Below are 14,783 nucleotides of genomic sequence, written 5' to 3'. Positions count from 1 at the left end.
ATCACCGTCTCGTAACTTTTGGACCAAAGAACGGTTCATCGTTACGTACCATAACACGTGTTACGGCCCGTAAGTGGCAGCGTATCTTAACCTCAGAAATCCGAATCACTGGAATTTTGCACTCATGTTACGGTCCAGTGTTACGGACCGTAACACGTGTTACGGCCCGTAACAGGTGACCGTAGCCTGACCTCCAAACTAAGTTGTTCACTGGAATTTTGGCCCATGTTACGGTCCAGTGTTACGGACCGTAACATGTGTTACGGACCGTAGCACGGTCCGTAATGGTGCAGTGACTGGAACATTAAAAGAACAGGAATTTCAGCTTTTGTTTCATTATTTCCATTCCTCTCAAGCCCTAACACGAAAACCCTCTCCTCTCAACTTCTCCAAGCATGAAGGTAAGCCTCTTAACACTATCCTAAGTAAATTCCATTAATTTCCCTTGGACCCTAAGTAGAATCTCATGCTCTTAACATAGGGCTTTCAAGAAAACCCAATTATAGGAATTCAAGACCAAGGGTTAGGATTCTCCTTCCAAGATCATATTTTTGTTGCAAATTGGAACATTACCAGGTATGTAGACGCTATCCACATGTGGAAACATCCTTGTTCTTCCCCATGTTTCAGTATTCCATGATTACACCCCAGGTTTTAGGATTCTAAGTATATTCATGATAAACCCTATACACTTGAACCATGATTTAAATATTATATTGTCAGTTGCAATCCCGTTTAATTAGTCTTAATTTACTGTTTTGGTGATTGAGATTCAGTCTGTAATCTATGAAACCCATGACTTGTATCTTATGGGTTTTATAACACAAGATGTGAGATATTGTGCTTATTTCCATGAAAAGCTTGTATATATATATTTATATATGTATTTATTGTCATGTCTTCATGTACCCATGTTCATGCTAAGAATCAGAAAATCATGTCTTCATTTGTCTTTCATGTTCGGGAGTTGTATTAATTCCGAGGAGGCTCATATAGCCTGAAACTACGTATGCCAACATAGGATAAGGATCGCTCCGCCCAGTTAGGACGATTCCTTCATGTTTTTCCCATTGAGGGATTTTGGATCCATTCATGTCATGTTCATGTCTTGTACTGGCAAGGTACAAGATGGCATAGCTGATCGGGCCGAGATCATACTCCACGTTTCTCCCCCTGGTGGTTCATATCGGTATTACAGTTATTATCATGTTTTCATCCCACTTACAGATTATTTCATATTTTCGCATTCGGTTCGCATTCATGTTCCGCTTTCATGTCTATATATTATGTGCCTGCTTATTTCTCTCATGTGTTCACATGCCAGTACATTCGAAGTATTGACGTCCCCTTTTATTGCCTTGGGGCCTCCATTTCACGATGCAGGTACTGATTCACAGGACGACGCCTCTGCTCATTAGGACCTACACGTACCAGCTTATCGGTGAGCCCCATCTCATCCGGGGTTTAGATATTGTCCTTCTTTATTTGACTTTGCAACTAAAGGTATGCTGGGGCCCTTGTCCCAACAAGTATGTTTCATGTTCAGATTCGTGTTAGAGGTTTCATAGATTGGATAAGACAGTATGTCATGTCAGATTTTCAGAGTCGGTTAGCCATTTGGCTCAGTTATGATATTATCCGCGTTTATGCTTTAAACTAGTATTTTACAGATTATTATGACTTCATGTAATTTTCTTCGAGCCAATCATGTTTCATGTTATAATTCCGCTCATATATGCCTCATGATGAGTCAGCAAGCCATGTGGTTCGCTCGGTCATATGCAGTCAGGCACCGAGTGCCGTGTTATGCCCAGGCCATAGTTCAGGGCATGACACTAACTCCTAGCGGGAGAACCAATATGTAAGCCATCTACTCATTCAAGTCAATTTTTACATTAACCTGTTTAATACAGTCCATTACCCATTCAAGCACAAGATAAATCAATATCTAGTCATGCTATCAATATCTAGTCATGCTATCAAATAATTAAGTAAATACGGAAGTCCTAACTATTACAAATCCCAAAATTTGAAAGTCACCGTACAAAGACTCTAATCCAAAACATGTCTAAGGAATGTAAGTTGTATAAATAAATAACCAACAATGTCTGGAATAGAAATAGACATCATAAATGAAGATCTTCGGGCAGCCTGGCATGGATAGAAGCTCACCCTAAATCTATCAGCAACGGCCTCAACGCTAGATATGAGGTCGGGTAGCAGTCTCTGGATCACAATCTGTGCTCAAAAGAATGCAGTAAGGTAGTATCAGTACAAACACTTTGTATTGGTAGATATCATAGGCCGACTAAGATTAGTATCATGCATACATCATAAATCGATAAAATAGACACGCCAGCCAATAACACAAAATCAGTTCACTCAATCAACAAGACAACCAAGGATGTTAACAATTAAGACACCCAGTGATATTAAGAATCAAATCAACATAAACAACGACGGAAATAAGTCTACCAACAATAACTATATACACGTTGTACACTCATGCTAACTGATGTCATTGCTCAGTAGTCATGACTTGCAGGGGACCCATGGTGTCTATGTACCACTCGTTCTGGATACTCATCGGACCCGAGCCATAAATCCTCCGCTCCGGAAAGAACCTCGGATGCGGGTCCACATCATGTATCACTCGTTTTCCGAATGAACCTCGGACCATGAACTCATAATCTAGTTCACATCCTCACCTCCAAATAAATGTGCCTTTTCATATATATATATATATATATATATATATATATATATATATATATATATATATATATATATATATATATACATTAGTATTTCTTGTCCTCTTGTTTTCAATAATCGAATCATCATTTTGTATCCCAATTTCACCAAGAAGATCATATTAACTTCTCACCACAACATCAAACTCTAGGTGTCAACACAATGAATAGTGGCACGAGGCCCACACAGTCACTCAATCAATTGCATATAGGAGTTCAACCACACACACATCATGTTTGAAGACTAGACATGCTTTTTCCTATCTATTTTGCAACACATACAATCATCTAATCAAAGTCTAACTCAAGTAGACCGTAACCTACCTCAAACTTAGAGCTGGAACAATACGAATCACTCCGCTACAGCCTTTCCCTTCTATAAAACCTCAGAACGCTCAAAGTCTAGTAATTAGAATGCTTAATAAGTCATAATTATCCAAATCACAAAATCAATTCAAGAACACCCTTCCCTTTAGCCCCATTCCAATAGGTGAACAATTTCTAGGTGTCAATCAACCTAACATTTGCCTTAGCAACCACCAATTTTCAATTTATAAGGCTATTTAATCAAAACATCTATTATAAGCAGTTTCCATGGTCAAGCTACCATTTTTATGAAACCTTAAGTCGCAATTTACTTAGTTCATGACTCTAATGGTTCAATTCTTGATTAAAAGGAGATAACCCAAGCCATTGGATGATAAACACATTATAACAACTATAACCCATCAACCATAGAAGGTCTATTAGGTTCTAGGGTTACTATTTCTAATTCACCATTGTAAACCCATAAAAGGGATGATAATCATGAAGATGATAACGTAATGATGGAAGGAATGGTTGAGATTTACCTCTCAAGAGTATTCTTTGCCCTAGCTTGAAAATTCGCCCTAGGTGCTTGTGGGAAATTGTTTTGGAGTTTTATGAATAAAGAATTCGGAACTAAGTATTTAAAAATCGAGATTCTGCCCCCGTCGACCGCTGCGGCGGTCAAATCACCACTGCAGCGGTCTCGCTATAGCGGCCAAGTGCCCGCTATAGCGGACCACAAGAAACCTGACCTCGGCCATGGCGGGCCTGATCCCGCTATAGCAACATCGCTATAGCGGTCCATTTCCCGCCATAGCGGACACAAAAAAACCCAGCTGACCATTGCAGCGACAAACTCACCGTTGTAGCGGTACCTCCCCCACCGCAGCGGTACTACTGAAACAGTAAGCTCACAATTTTTCCAGTTTTTCAACTCTATCACCCAACATTTCATCCAAGGCCTAAAAAATACAAACAAAACATGCCCATAGATATAAAAATACCATACGAACTCACCCGTGGCCTCAGAATTCCTAACGAAGTTCTAATTTCCTACGTCATCGCCCGATGGACTCAACACAATCAAACAACAATCACAAATAAATCAAGTTTTCAGTTCTTAGACTTATACAATCGAGTTTCTATTAGCTTGTTCTACCCTTGGGAAGGTTCTATTTGGTGGAGTGATCCTATATTCTCCATAACGACCGGGAGGGTCGTTACACCAGACACCAATTAAAACACCATTCGTCCCCGAACGGACAAGGATGAGGAAGCTAGGAAAAGTTCCCTGACTCGGCGAAAAGCTGAGCGTACTTGTTATGCATATCAGATTTTGTTTCTCAAATAGCTTCCTCCACTAGGTAATTCTTTCACTGAACTTTCACGGAGGCTATTTCCTTGGACCTCAACTTACGAACATCTCTATCTAAGATAGCAACAGGCTCTTCCTCATATGTCAAGTTCTCATCTAGCAAAACCAAATCCCAACGGATTATGTACGAACCATCGCCGTGGTACCTCTTTAACATCGAAACGTGAAATACCGGATGAACGCCTGATAGACCCGAAGGTAAAGCCAACTCATAAGCTACCTCCCCTACACGCTTGAGAATCTCAAATGGCCTAATGTACCTCGGGCTAAGCTTGCCCTTCTTCACAAACCTCATCACACCCTTCATGGGTGAGACCTTCAACAATACTTGCTCTCCGTCTCCAAACTTAAGATCTCAGACCTTACGGTCCGTATACTCCTTTTGCCTACTCTATGCTGCCAGAAGCTTAGCTTGAATCACCTTCACCTTCACCTTCTCTAAGGGCTATCTCAGAAGATCTGTACTCCAAGGTCTCACCTGAAACGCATCAAACCACCCAATAGGAGACCTACAACTCCTCCTATACAACGCCTCAAATAGAGCCATGTCAATGCTCGAGTGATAGCTATTATTATATGCAAACTCGGCCAATGGCAAGAACTGATCCCAATGACCACCAAAGTTTATCACACAAGCTCGAAGCATATCTTCAAGAACCTGAATAGTCCGCTCTGACTGCTCGTCAGTCTGAGGGTGGAAAGCTGTACTAAGGTCCAACCTAGTACCCAATTCCTCATGAAAATGCTCCCAAAATCAAGATGTAAAGATTCTGCCCTTGTCGGACACGATGGAGATAGGAAATGTAGCCTAACCACCTCATGAATGTAAATGGTGGCTAATTTCTCTGTATCATAAGTTATCCACACCAGAATAAAGTGGGCAGACTTCGTCAACCTATAACAATAACCCAGATAGAATCAAACTTCCCCAATGTCTTTGGAAGACCAACCATGAAATCCATTGCTATTCTTTTCCACTTCCACTCAGGAATGGGCATCCTTTGAAGTGTACCCCAGGTTTCTGATGTTCATACTTTACCTGTTGGCAGTTCAGACACTGAGCAACAAATTCCACTATGTCACCCTTCATCTTAGTCCACCAATAGTGTTGTCTCAAATCGTGATACATCTTAGTAGCGCCAGGATGAATAGAGTACCTCGAACTGTGGACCTCTGCCAGAATGGTCTTAAACAAATCACCCACACGTGGTATACAAACTTGCCCCTTAATTCGTAATACTCCTTTTTCGTCTATCACGACCTCCTTGGCCTCACCACGCAATACCTTGTCATAAATTTTACACAGCTTAGCATCCTCAAACTGCTTAGCCTTAATTTGCTCTTAAATGACGACCGACCAACACAAGCCAACACCCCCGCGTTGTTAGAAATATCCAGCCTCATAAAACTGTTAGCCAGAGTCTGAACCTCTCTATCTAACAGACACCCTGAAGAGATCAAACGAGTTAGACTTCCCATACTAGCCGACTTCCTGCTCAACGAGTCAGCCACCACATTTGCTTTACCAGGATGATACAGAATGGTGATGTCATAATCTTTCAACAGTTCCATCCATCTCTGCTACCTAGAGTTCAGATCCCTTTGAGTGAACACATGCTGCAAACTGCGGTGATCAGTGTACATCTCACAATGGACATCATACAAGTAGTGCCTCCATATTTTCAGCACGAACACCACTGCTGCCGGTTCTAAGACATGAGTAGGATAGTCAGATACCAATTTGAATCATCCAGATACCAATTGGAATCAAGTAGCACGAAAGAAAGAAAGAAAAGAGAATTTTCCTAGTGTCTGGTAGCCCTTCAAAGATAGCTAAAGACGTCTCCGTACCAATCCGCTAGACTCTACTAGACATGTCCTTGTACGGCGAGATCGACGAACCTAAAGCTCTAATACCAACTATGTCACAACCCAACCTGCCATGACCGGCACCGACACTAACTCCTAGTGGGCGAACCTATACGTAAGCTATCTACTCATTCAAGTCCATTTTTATATTAACCAGTTTAATACAGTTCATTACCCATTCAAGCACAAGATAAATCAAAATCTAGTCATGCCATCAAATAATGAAGTAAATGTGGAAGTCCTAACTATTACAAACCCCAAAATTCGAAAGTCACCGTACAAAGACTCTAATCCAAAACACGTCTAAGAAATGTAAGCTGTCTAAATAAATAACCAACAATGTTTGGAATAGAAATAGACATCATAAATGAAGATCTTCGAGTGGCCTAGCATGGATAGAAGCTCACCCTAAATGTCGTCAAAGAACGCCTCAACGCTAGATACGAGGTCGGGTAGCGATCTGATCACAATCGCACTCAAAAGAATGCAGCAAGGTATTATCAGTACAAACACTATGTATCAGTAGATATCATAGGCCGACTAAGATTAGTATCACGTATACATCATAAATCGATAAAATAGACAAGCCAGCCAATAACACAAAATCAGTTAACTCAATCAACAAGACAACTAAGGATATTAACAATCAAACCACCCAAAGGATATCAAGAATAGAATCAACAGAAACAACAATGGAAATAATTCTACCTACAATAACCATATACACGCTGTACACACATGCTAACTGATGTCATTGCTTAGTAGTCATGACTCGCAGGGGACTCATGGTGTCCATATACCACTAGTTCCGGATACTCATCGGACCCAAGCCATAAATCCTCCGCTCGGGAAAGAACCTCAGACGCGGGTCCACATCATGTATCATTTGTTTCCATAACAACCTCGGACCACGAGCTCATAATCTAGTTCACATCCTCACCCCCGGTCAAATGTGCCTTTTCATATATATACATTAGTATTTCTTGTCCTCTTGTTTTCAATAGTTGAATCATCATTTTGTATCCCAATTTCACCTAGAAGATCTTATTGACTTCTCACCACAACAACATCAAACTGTAGGTTCTAACACAATGAATAGTGGCACGAAGCCCACACAGTCACTCAATCAATTGCATATAGGAGTTCAACCACACACACATCATGTTTGAAGACTAGACATGCTTTCTCCTATCGATTTCACAACACATACAATCAACTAATCAAAGTTTAACTCAAGTAGACCATAACCTACCTCAAACGTAGAGCTGGAACAATACGAATCACTCCGCTACAGCCTTTCCCTTCCGTAAAGCCTCGGAGCACTCAAAGTCTAGCAATTAGAATGCTCAATAAGTCATAATTATCCTAATCACAAAATCAATTCAAGAACACCCTTCCCTTTAGCCCCATTCCAATAGGTGAATGATTTTTAGGTGTCAATCAAACCTAATATTTTAGCAATTAGAATGCTCAATAACTCTTAATTATCCTAATCACAAAATCAATTCAAGAACACCCTTCCCTTTAGCCCCATTCTAATGGGTGAATGATTTCTAGGTGTCGATCAACCTAACATTTGCCTTAGCAACCACCAATAATCAATTTATAAGGCTATTTAATCAAAACATCTATTACAAGCAATTTCCTGGTCAAGCCACCATTTTTATGAAACCCTAAGTCTCAATTTACTTAGCTCATGACTCTAATGGTTCAATTCTTGATTAAAAGGAAATAACCCAAGCCATTAGATGATAAACACATGATAACAACCATAACCCATCAACCATAGAAGGTCTATTAGGTTCTAGGGTTACTATTTCTAATTCACCATTGTAAACCCATAAAAGGGATGATAATCATGAAGATGATAACGTAATGATGGAAGAAATGGTTGAGACTTACCTCTCAAGAGTATTCTTTGCCCTAGCTTGAAAATTCGCCCTAGGTGCTTGTGGGAAATTGTTTTGGAGTTTTATGAATAAAGAATTCGGAACTAAGTGTTTAAAAATCGAGATTCTGCCCCCGTCGACCGCTGCGGCGGTCAAATCACCACTGCAGCGGTCTCGCTATAGCGGCCAAGTGCCCGCTATAGCATACCACAAGAAACCTGATCTCCGCCATGGCGGACCTGATCCCGCTATAGCGACATCGCTATAGCGGTCCATTGCCCGTCATAGCGGACACAAAGAAACCTAGCTGACCGCTACGGCGACAAACTCACAGCTGTAGTGGTTCCGCCGCAGCGGTACCTCCCCCGCCGCAGCAGTACCACTGAAACAAAGAAGCTCGCAATTTTTATAGTTTTTCAACTCTGCCACCCAACATTTCATCCAAGGCCTCACAAACACAAACCAAACATGCCCATACACATAAAAACATCATACGAACTCACTCGTGGCCTCAAAATTCCCAACGAAGTTCTAATTTCCTAAGTCACCCCCCGATGGACTCAACACAATCAAACAACAATCATAAACAAGTCAAGTTTTCAGTTCTTAGACTTATACAATCGAGTTTCTATTAGCTCGTTCTACTCTTGGGAAGGTTCTATTTGGTGGGGTGATCCTATATACTCCATAACGACCGAGAGGGTCGTTTTGTTACAATTACGGACATTTTTAATTTAAATTAGAAGATATTTTTTTCTACAACACGTGAAAAAGTAGCGGTGATTGGTGAAGGATAGTATTATGAAGATTAGTTTCAAAGAATAACTTTTAACATTTTTCTAAAATCATAAATGTATTATTATTATTATTATTATTATTACACTTATACGTAAAGATATTAAATTCTTATAAAGCCATTAATTTAACAAATATTTAACTTCTCAAGTCATAACATAGTATAATTTGTTTTTGGTGCACAAATTGTGTAAATTTACAGATTAGCGTTGCAATTTAATTGTTGTAACTACACCTATTGGAAAGTGGAAACATCCAACGAAAGTGCCAAGAATTTATACTTTTACCTACTAATGATGAAATATAAAGTTAGAACTAATGGTTGTGAATTTTTATATAATGGTGTAAACTACATTGGATAATATCATACCAATCGGATCAGTTTTTGCAAAAAATAAAAAAATAAAAAATAAAAAGAAAATGTTTGTGCATAGATAAATTTGGTCTCTGATTCCAAATGATAATTTTTAAAAATCAATTTTTTTAGGATTTTCCAAATAAATAATTCTTATTTCAACTAAAAAAATATTAGCTACTATAAATACGGAGCAAAAGACTATAAAAGGAGCCGAACCGTTTGCTCCATAGACGTGAGCTCTACATTATTTATTTTCCAAATAAAAAATTCTTATTTCAACAAAAAAGATTATTACAATAGTTAAGAAATTTAGTTGCTATAAATAAGGATTAAAAGACTATAAAAGGAGGCGAACCATTTGCTCCACAGAATTGTGCTCTATATTATTATTTTCCAAATAAAGGGTTCTTATTTCAATTAAAAAATATTGTTACAATTGTTAAGAAATTTAGTTGCTATAAATAAAGAGCAAAAGATTATAAAAGGAGCCGAACCTAAGCAAAAGACATTGCCGAACCTAAGCAAAAGACCTTGATTTTCTGGAAAATTAATTTTCTATTAAGAGGTCTTGAGAGAAAGAAGCCAAACAATGATACGTAGAGCTTCAAATTAGCTTGTCAATTGGTCAGTGTTTTTTTTTTTTTCTTCAAATTTTTCATCCGGTATTTCACTTCACAAACTTTTGCATATGAGTTCTTTTGACATATTATTTTAGTATTTTTGTCAATCCCAATTAAAATTCTTCATAAATATGAATTACATTTTTTCAGGTGTTAATGATGGGAAAAACTTCTTCAACTTTAATCGTTAATAGACACCATATGTTAAAAGCTCTCAATTTTCAACGGTTAGTTTCATGCCTTTAAAGGCTTCTCTACCTTTTGTTTTTGGAATGACATTTTAAAATTATTGCTTACCTCATGACATTGAAGGTAAATTGTTGACTAAATTATTGTCTGAATTTATGTATGATGTATTCTATTATTGTCTTTCTCGATTATTTTAAGGTGGAGTTATATATGTTAATCTAATGAGTAGTAATTGATTATGCCTTTATTTTTCTTATGTCCTCTCCGTATATATAAAGAAATATTGTATTTGTATGCTCGATCTGTCTACTTAGTTAAACCTGTAGTTTATGGGGAAAAAAAATTATCTGTGCATTCATGGCTTTAAGATGAATATAAATAATTGAACTTCATATAGACTTGAGTTGACCTGTTTTGAACTATTTTGATGATATATACTTTTCATGAACACACATCAAATCTCACTAAATTAGTCTTGAAAATTATCAAAATCAAAAAAATATTTAAGCATCAAAAGTGAGGAAAGGAAGCCAAATCCTTAAGTATAAATGGAAGTCTATTCTAATACTGAAAAGAAAACTATTAAAAGTAACTTCAGATTTTATACCAAAAAAATAAATTGACTTATCTATTTTTAGTTTTAGCAAAGCTATGATTAAGATTACGAGTAAAATATGACAAGTACAGGTAGGAATTTCTCTAAAAAAGCAACTTACCTTTTACAAAATTAAAAGAGATTAATAAATACAAATAAGCATTTATTGCAATTTAATTGTACATAAGACTCGATGATTTTAAAAAATGGGGAACTCCATGTATACTTAATAATTATTATATTAAAATTACAATGTTAAGTAATTTTTTTGGATTGATAGTTATTTTCAAAATATTTCATAATGTTTAAATGTCAAGGGGCTTTATAAAACAACAATCACCCAAAAGATGCATATTCAAAAAGATATAACTTGCTTTAGAAAAATTGAGTATATATAATTCTGAGACTTATATTTTACATTTTTACAAAATGTCAAATAAGATTAAATAAAGATAGCTTATTACCATTGAACTTTAGATAAGACTAAAGATTCCCATGAGCGCTTCCCCTAATATTTCTTTTATATTATATAAAAAGTTCTTTTTCAACTCCTATTTATAGTTGATGTAGTCCGTATGCAATTCTATATACCATCAAAAGGATGTGGTGCAGCCCTTAGGATGCAGAATGCGCTGCTTCTCTTAATAATACGATATTTTTGGATCATCGGTTTGAGTCCAAGCTATGAAAAAATCCTTAGTAGAAAGTGCATCCCCCCGAATGCGCCCTATGCGGTGCGAATTCAGATATAATCGGACTTCAATGCAGGGATGAGTATAAATTGTATTCTTATGATATTTTTGGATCATTCAAATATTACTCATTGTTCACGTGATTCGTTTCTTTTTAAATTACATTTTTTTGTTCTTTAGTATCAGGATTACGTTGGATAAGTACAATTGGTCTAAGATATTTAAATCTATAGAAGACATTTACAGCGATACATTGATGTTCTCAAACATAAATGGAGAATCTCGACCTCCAGACAGGTAAATAATCTCTTATAATGACTGCGATGCGCGGTTTAAAGAATACTATTTCAAACGCGGTTTAAAGAATACTATTTCAAAGTGCAATCAGTCAAATGAAATTTACCTCCACCCTCAATAACCAAACCTATTTGAACATAAAGACAACTAATTACATAATTATCTAACAAGTAACTTTTATGTTCCATATTATTCTAAATTACATTTTTCACTATTTAATATTATATTAATATGTTAAGCAATCATTAATTACTTAAATAATATATATTCTAAACTAACCAAATTATATAAATGTCGTCACATTCAACAGGAAAAAAAAAAGGAAAAAGAAAAGCTATTCATAAATATATCTTTAAGTGGAAATCAAAATCCTTTTATATTTAAAAGGAAAATCTTAGTAACGCATGCATTTACAACACATTCAAGTACTAAACTTTATCCAAAAATACACGCATAGATTAAGAATCAAAACAAACAAAAGAAGGAAATATATCAGTGTTGATGCCTATGAGCTCACCATATTAATGAAGTTAATAGGAAGTTCTTTGCTTGGCCATCGAAATTTTAAAAAGAAGAAAACCTATAGAAGTCGATCATTATTAATTTCTCTAAGAAATCACTATACCGGGAAAGCAAATCAAAATATTAATATCATTATACTTATTCGATAGAAATATGGGTAAGTATTACTTGCGCAATCACACATAGAGTAATACAGATCAAGGGTGAAAACACATTTAGAATAACTTATTGTGGATAGAATCTTCATGATGTATTATAATTCAATAGAAGTTCTAAAGAAGAAATACCTTACGCCACGTAGCCTAAATTTGCGTTTGTATGCACGATGTATGTACAAAAGAAAAAAATGAGAAAATATATATTTGGTCTCGGATATTGACTAAAAATATATCCTCATAATATTAGATATAATAGAACACAATACACAAAAATTTCATACACTAAACTTAGAAACAGATAGAGGTATGATATTCTCATGACGCTACTGATATTGAACAGAAAATTGTATTAACGAAGAAAACTTATAGAGCATATATAGAAGAGTTCTTCTATTTAAACAAAAAACAAATTGAACAGGAACAAAACTAATTCAAATAACATACATAAAGAGAATTAAATTACCTCTAAAAAACGGATACATCGTGCATGCTTCAATGGCTGATAAAATCTATCCTTAACAAACACAATGAGACAACATAACCAAAAGATATCTTAAAAAATATTTCATTCAAATGAGCTGTTTTTTCATGAAAGGGATTAACATTTTGTTTATGACTAAAGCAAGAAACACTTATCACATAATTTAGTTTTTATTGAGATCAGCACGAAATAATTCCTTGAGCGAAAATTCATGTAAAAAAAGGAATTAAATCACCTCTACCAAGTTGATTTGTGCATACGACAATGGCTAATTGGTATGATCTGGAACTTCAAGAATATATAGGCAGGGCATTATTGGAGTTTTCTTCTCCAATTCAAAAGTTTAACCATAGTGTTAAAAATTGGAGGCTTATTGGAGGTTTTTACCAATTGAAAAGCTTGATTAGTTTTTATTTTGGAATGGTTCTTAGTTACAATCTTTCTTTTTAAATGTGTATCTTTTGATTGCTAACTGATTATTCAATTTCAAGTCATATTCTCAATCGATCCGTCATGTTTCCTTTATTTACTCAATATGAATGAAATCATGTATATTATTTACTCAATATGAATGAAATCATGTATATTTTTTTTTACCATATAATACTCTATTTTTTATGTTTCTCTAATCAATATTAATCAAAATAGGTGAGTGCATATTAGCTTTAAATAATAGTATCAATTAATAATTTTTTAAAATATCATATAGATGATCTCATATTACCATATTGCGTAGTAATGTAGTATAGTTATACGCGATTCACTTCCAAGAATTTATGAGTACTATGGTTCTAAAAGGTTACAATATGTTTGAATATTTATAATTAATGCAAATAGAATTTGTTGCCAAGTAGCTTGTTACGCCACTTGGCTTAATATTAAGCTAGACTACTCTCCTTTTATATATATAATATATAGATTTGATTTTAAAGCATAAAAAAATGCAGAAATGTACTTCAACCGGATCTAAGATTTGTTCATACGAACTCCACTAATCATGTTTAGAAACAACCACTTGTGAAATAAGAATTCGATTGCAATAGCCTAATAGGACACTCATTGATCCATACATAACTACCATTAATTTCACTACAAATAACCATTTGCACCCTCCCACCGTCTAATTTAAGTAATCTGAACCCACTGCTTTTATATCTCTTGCTACATCATGGCAAAATAAGAACTTTTGGAGCCTTCAGTTGTTTTTTTATTGGGAAAAGGGTCAAATATACCCCTCTACTATAGTTAATTGGCTAAGTTTACCCTCCGTTAGCTAAAGTAATTAAAAATACCCCTCTGTTAACCAAAGTTCATATTTATACCCCTCCAAGGACGGAAAAGCCCAAATCAGACCAAATTACTCATTTTTCAAAATTTACCCATGACCCATCAACTTGGGTGACCCGACCCGCAAAAATTATTTCCCCACCCAAATAATATAACCCCTGTACGCCTTAGAACTCGGCAATGGAGTGCGGGTTTGTGCAGGTTTTGTTCACTTATGGTCCAGTTTTTGAGTTCATTTATTATGGTTCACTGTTGAATCATTTAGCACAGGTGCAATCCTGTGGAGTTTTTTATGTGTTTTAGTCAGTGAATTTCTTGATGAGTAAATGAAGAATACTTTCCACTTGTTAATCTTATTTGACTTGTAGTTTGCTTGTAGGCAGTATATCAGTAGCATGCAATTTATAGTTGCATCTATAAATGAACAAAACCTTAAAAGGAAATAGATATCAAATTTGTCTTCCAAGGAAAATTTGCCAGTAAGCTTGGAACAACCAACTTCTTTCCTTTCAATTCAAGAACTCAAACTTTTAGAGCTTCCGTTGGCTTAAATTGCATGCTACTGATAACCTAAGCTTCATTTGCTTCATTTGG

Source organism: Lycium ferocissimum, chromosome 3 (genome assembly GCF_029784015.1).
Source record: "Lycium ferocissimum isolate CSIRO_LF1 chromosome 3, AGI_CSIRO_Lferr_CH_V1, whole genome shotgun sequence".
Taxonomy (NCBI): Eukaryota; Viridiplantae; Streptophyta; class Magnoliopsida; order Solanales; family Solanaceae; genus Lycium; species Lycium ferocissimum.
This window is presented reverse-complemented; position numbering follows the sequence as displayed.